Source organism: Arachis ipaensis, chromosome B07, assembly GCF_000816755.2.
Source record: "Arachis ipaensis cultivar K30076 chromosome B07, Araip1.1, whole genome shotgun sequence".
In the NCBI taxonomy this organism is placed as follows: domain Eukaryota; kingdom Viridiplantae; phylum Streptophyta; class Magnoliopsida; order Fabales; family Fabaceae; genus Arachis; species Arachis ipaensis.
This window is the reverse complement of record NC_029791.2, coordinates 33,093,473-33,100,012: the sequence shown is the minus strand read 5'-3', so window position 1 is coordinate 33,100,012 and position 6,540 is coordinate 33,093,473.

The following is a 6,540-nucleotide window of genomic DNA, read 5'->3' as shown; positions in this document are numbered from 1 at the left end:
TAAAGACTTCCCATCCGTCGATTTCATGAGAAGGGATAAATCAACGGTGATGTGTCAATCACCGGAAAAGCTACGCCTTTCAGGTGCGGTTCCTCAAATTGTTCGGCGGAATAATTAAAAGGTGACAAAATAATTGAATAAATAAAGGGAAAAGTATTCTATCAAAGCTAAAAGGGTGAACTACTATATGCATCTTCACACTAAAGTCATATTAACATTGATTTTTCTTGGTGTTATATTGTTATGTGTTAGAAAACAAAGGGTTATAAGTGCTTATTTTATAGAAATGTGATAAAAAGTAGTAGTATTACGAGAGAAGTCATTTTTTTAACTTCTCTATAAATTCCTAAATAACTTTTTAGAAAGCTACAATTTGGTTTTGAAAATTGCACCAGTCATTAATACTACTACTTTTCATAAGTCAAAAGTTCAAAAAAATTACTTTTAAAAAAACTTTCCAAACTGACCTTTATTCATCTTTATTTTTAATTTGACTTTTACCTTTCACTTTTTTCACTATATATTTTTACTTTCACATACCCTAAATTCTATTTTCACCGCCGCCTCCCTTATCATGCCGCCATCGCCGATAAAAAGAAACATCCAACTAAGAGAAAAAAAAATCCACAATCCTATATTATAAAAAATTCATGTACAATAAAAAAACATCCAGCAGAAAAAACATTTAAAACACATAAAAAAAATCCAAATCATAGCGAAAGAAGAAGAATGGCGACGGAGGCAGGACGACAACGCGAAGGAAGACACACGGCACGACGCAACAACACGGGAGAGGGACGTGAGACAGCAGTGGTGGCAAGTGGTGTGACTTCGCAGCAATGCTACCAGGGAAGAGTGGCGCGACAACCACGGCTGCAGCGCGAGAAAGCAGTAGCAGCGCAAAGGTTGCATGGAGACAGCAGCAGCGAAATAATGGGAATGTAGCACAATAACATTGCTTACCTCCTGTAACGTTGACGTTAGGAGGAGAGAACGTGAGATAGCTTCAACAATCGGCAACGACGCATTGCGGGGGTGGTGGGGGGAGGCACGTCGGGCTACCAACAGAGGGGAAAGATCGTCGGATTGAATGGCAGTGTGAGTAATAGAGGGGTAGAAGGGTTGAGATAGAATAAAAACGTAGTGTTATAATGTGTTGAGAGGAGGTTACATTGCCAAATCCAAATTATTTAAATTCAAAATTTAATTACACTAATTAATTGAGAATATGATTTTATTTTAATAATTAATTAATTTTTTAAGTCGTTATTTACCTTGTTCGGTTTTTGTATTATTATCCCCCTATATTTTTCTTATGGGAGATATGGTGGTTTAAAAAATATTACTAAAATTAAAGTAATATTTTTTTTCTGTTAAATAACACTTTTTAAAAAATGTTGCTTACAAAAAATTTTATAAAATATCAAATAAATGTGACTTTAGTTTTAACAATACTTGTATAGTTACTGTAATCATTATGGCATAATCATATTAGAATCTATTTATATAAAATGTATGTATTATTTTACAATATATATACTACAAACTAACTATTAAATTAGTCACTTATATAAAATATATATTAAAATACAAAATATAAAGAGTAATGACTCAAATCAGTTCTCAAAAATTTTAAAAGCAAATATTTTAGTATTTAAAAAAAATTAATACACAAAAATATTCTCAAAATTTTAATCCGACAGACAAATCAGTCATCAATCTATTTTTTGATGGAGCAATTACCCAAATCAGTCTCCAAAAAATTTAAAAGTGGACATTTTAGTCTCTAAGAAAAATTAATATACAGATCAATCTCCAATATTTTTCTCTATCAAATATAACAATCCTTCGTCTGTTTTCCAAAACTAAATAAACCACAATAATATGCTTTTAGTTTAAGAGAATATGAGACTTAATACATTTCTTTTTGTTGGATTCGGAATTGTGTATATAATGAGAATGATTATAATATTTACTAATATTTTTTTCTAATAAATACTTGAAGAACTTAGTGAGTCATGCCAAAAAATGGACGGGGGACTGTTATGTCTGACGAAGAAAAATATTGGAGATTGATTTGTGTATAAATTTTTTTTGGGGACTAAAATGTCTGCTTTTAAAATTTTTGGAGACTGATTTGGGTAATTATTCTATCAAAAAATAAATTGAGAACTGATTTGTCTGCCAGAATAAAATATTGAAAATGTTTTTATGTATTAATTTTTTTTGAGACTAAAATATCCGCTTTTAAAATCTTTAGAAACTGGTTTAGATAATTACTCAAATATAAATTAAAAATACGTTGAACATTACATGTATTTATACATAAATATAATAGTTGATTTAATGACTGAATTTGAGTGCGTACGTAATATTTTTATTATTTTAACAGAAATTTAATTGATGCAATTTAACTTGAAGAATAGGTCTTATAATAAAGAAGATAGAAATCTCTTAAAATTTGAACTTAAATTCTTTGAACTTAAATTCTTAATATATTTCTTTTTGTTGGATTCGGAACTGTGTATACAGTGAGAATGATTATAATATTTACTAATATTCTTTTTCTAGTAAATACTTGAAGAACTTAGTGAGTCATGCCGAAAAATGGATGGGGAGTGTTATGTCTGACGAAAAAAAACATTGGAGATTAATTTGTGTATGAATTTTTTTGGGACTAAAATGTCTGCTTTTAAAATCTTTGAGGACTGATTTGAGTAATTATTCTGCCAAAAAATAAATTGAGAACTGATTTGTCTGCCAGAATAAAATATTAAAAATATTTTTATGTATTAATTATTTTTTAGACTAAAATGTCCACTTTTAAAATCTTTAGAAATTGATTTAGATAATTATTTAAATATAAATTATAAAAACGTTGAACATTACATGTATTTATAGTTGATTTAATGACTGAATTTGAGTGCGTGCGTAATATTTTTTATTATTTTAATAGAAATTTAATTGATGCAATTTAACTTGAAAAATAGGTCTTATAAAAAAAAGATAGAAATCTCTTAAAATTTGAACTTAAATTCTTTTATTAAAAATTTAAAATACCAATAGATTTATTATTTTAAGAGTAATAATATAATCAATTTTTAAGAATTTTAAAAGTTGAAAATTTAGTCAAAAAAAATTAATACATTAAAATATTCTTAAGATTTTACTCCGACGGAGAAATCAATCTCTAGTTCATTTTTTCGAGAATAATTACCCAAATCAGTTCCTAAAGATTTTGAAAGTGAATATTTTAGTTCCAAAAAAAATTAATACATAGATCGATCCCCAACATTTTTTTTCATCAGACATAATAGTGCCCAGTTCATAAAATAAAATTCTTCTTTTTCTTCTTATTAATTGCACAATAATATTGTACCATAATTTTTTGTATTTTTAGACAAAAATAATGATAAATTTATTAATTAGATTCTTATGTATGTATTTATAATATAAAAATTTTTTTTGCATGCATAACAAATATAAAATATATATATAGTCACTCAATAATAATAATACAATTATTAGAGATTATTATACAAGAAACTTAAGATTGAAATCATTTAATATTTTTGTATTTAATATAATTAAAAGATGTCCTAATTTAAAAAGCATGTTTGTATTAAAAAAAATATTTTAATTTGAATTTTAAAATATCATTATTCACCTTACTTGTTTTCAATAGAAGTGTATTAACATGTTAGTGTTATAATTCACATGTACAAAGCTAAACTAATAATAATAAAGGTTGACATATAATAAAATTAAAATAGACGAGACTATTATGTCCAACAAAATAAAACTTTAAAAATTAATCTGTGTATTAATATTTTTTAGAGACTAAAATGTCCGTTTTTAAAATTTTTGAGAACTGATTTGAACAATAGACTGAGGACTAATTTGTCTACTGGAATAAAATCTTAAAAATTAATCTGCGTATTAATTTTTTTAAAAATTAAAATGTTCACTTTAAAAATTTTTAAGACTGATTTAAGTAATTATTCGTATTTTAATCAATTCCCCTCGTATAATTTACATTATATATTTAGCCATAAATAATAAATTATTTTTCTAAACTTGAACTCTTTTAAAGGATAGTTTTTCGTGATTTTGGTGGAGTTAATACTCAAATTGGCCCCTGAAATTTGACCCCCCGACTCAATTTAGCCCTTTTAGTTTCAATTGACTCAAATTGTACCCTGAAATTTTGACCCGCGCCTCAAATTGGCCCTTCTGGCGTATTCCGTCACCGGAGAGCTGACCTGGCAATTTTAAATGACACCTGGCAGTATCAAAACGACGCCGTTTTACTATTGGCGCCGAAATGCTTAGAACGACGTCGTTGACATGAAAAAAAGGAGTTAAATGAAATCCAAACAGTAACCACTTTTGAAGTAAAACCCAATTGACCCTTTCTCTTCCTTCTCTTCCCGTCGTATACGTTCCCTTCCCTTCAGAGAAGCACCATGGGTGTCTCAGTAATGGAGGTTTGAAAATTTTCTTACTTGGTTCGCTCTCCATTGTGAAGATTAATTAGCTGCAAGTGATCTTTTGAAAAACAGGTTAGTAACAAAAACGCTGCTCTCAACTTTCATGCTCTGTTTTTTCTCAAAATGTTGGTTGTGGGTTGTTTTCAATTTTTTCAGTCCACTTCATCATTGTAACTTTGGGAGAATGTGGTTGATTATGGTTGTTGATGATAATAGAGTTTTTGTTTGTTAGGGTTTAATTTTTTTGCATGTGTGTGACTGTGATCAACTGAATCGTTCAGTTCTTTGTCCGTTTGAGCAGTCTTTGATTCTTCATATTTTATTTTAAAATAACAAATTTACTCCTTCATATCCCACTACTAATGAACACACCTGACAAGTTTGCTTTCATGTGTTTCCTTGTTTCTTCTTGTACTATTGTTTACAGGAGTACTGATATAGTGTAAAGAGAGTACTGCATTATGTAATGATCATAACAAGAATATAATTTTGATTAAAAAATCCTATTTTTATACATGAACTTTAAAGGTGTGATTACTAGTTGGAATCTTTGAGGGAAGGAATGACTTACTGATTAAAGTGGAGTCTATTTTATTTATCAAGAACCCTTCCTTTAAAATAACAATTTTACTCCTTCATATCCCACTACTAATGAACACACCTGACAAGTTTGCTTTCATGTGTTTTCTTGTTCCTTCTTGTACTATTATTTACAAGAGTACTGATATAGTGGAAAGGGAGTACTGCATTATGTAATGATCATAACAAGAATATAATTTTGATAAAAAAAATCCTATTTTAATACATGAACTTTGAAGGTGTGATTACTAGTTGGAATCTTTGAGGAAATGAATGACTTAATGATTAAAGTGTAGTCTATTTTATTTATCAAGAACCCTTCTCTTAAGCTGTTAAATGGGAAATGAAATGATTTATTGTGTGGGTTTGTATGATTGTTGTATTCAATGTTCTTATTTTAATTTTGCCATTTCATTTGATTTTTGTGGGTTTGTATGATTGTTGTGTGGGTTTTTAACCATTGTGTCTCCTGAATCTTATTTATAGATGGATGAAGGTATAACGATTGTGTATCATCATGGAGGCAGTTTTGTCACCAAACCAAATGGCAGTTTGGTTTATGACAATGATCACACTGATGAGTTGACGGGGCTGGATGAGGACGTATTAGATATATTTTCACTAAGAGACTACTACAAGATCCTAGGTTATGATAACATGGTTGAGTGTTGGTGGCTTGTTCCTGGTAGACCTATGAAGAGTGGACTGCGAGCACTAAGTCATGACAAAGAGTTAATAGAGATGTGCTTCTATGCAAAGAACAATGGGGGAACAGTGCACATATACTATGAGCATGGAGTTTCCCAACCCCTGGTAGAGGAAGAAGTACCTGAATTGATGGAGTTAACACCCAATGGCACTGGTGCAGAAAACGTTGTCAAGGAGACCACACCTAGCCCAAAGAATGATACACCAACCATTCCATCCCATATCAAATCATCCCACAACCGCACCAATGTGGAACCTTTCCACCTCTGTCACCTCTGTTACCTCTGTCACGGTGTGCATTCTTCACCCACCCACCATGCGAACGAGCTCTACTAGAGCTACCTGAGCCTTAGCTGTTGCTTCCCAACATTCTTCTCAACTCTTCGAGACACTCTTGCGATTTGGGGAAATTGGGACTTCTAGGTTTTATTTAAAATTTTTAGGGGTTAAATTGATGCCTTCAAACATTTTGCCATGTCATCTAACTGCAAGGGTGCCAGGTGTCAACGAAAATTGACAGCTCAGCTTTCCGGTGACGGAAAACGCCAGAAGGGCTAATTTGAGGCGCGGGTCAAAATTTTAGGATACAATTTGAATCAATTGAAACCAAAAGGACTAAATTGAGTTGGGGGTCAAATTTCAGGGGCCAATTTGAGTATTAACTCGATTTTGGTGCACAATGGCTACACAAAATTCACACGAAAGTAGCGACTTCCGAGTAAATAAATATCAAATTAATATAACATAAAATAAAATAAATAAA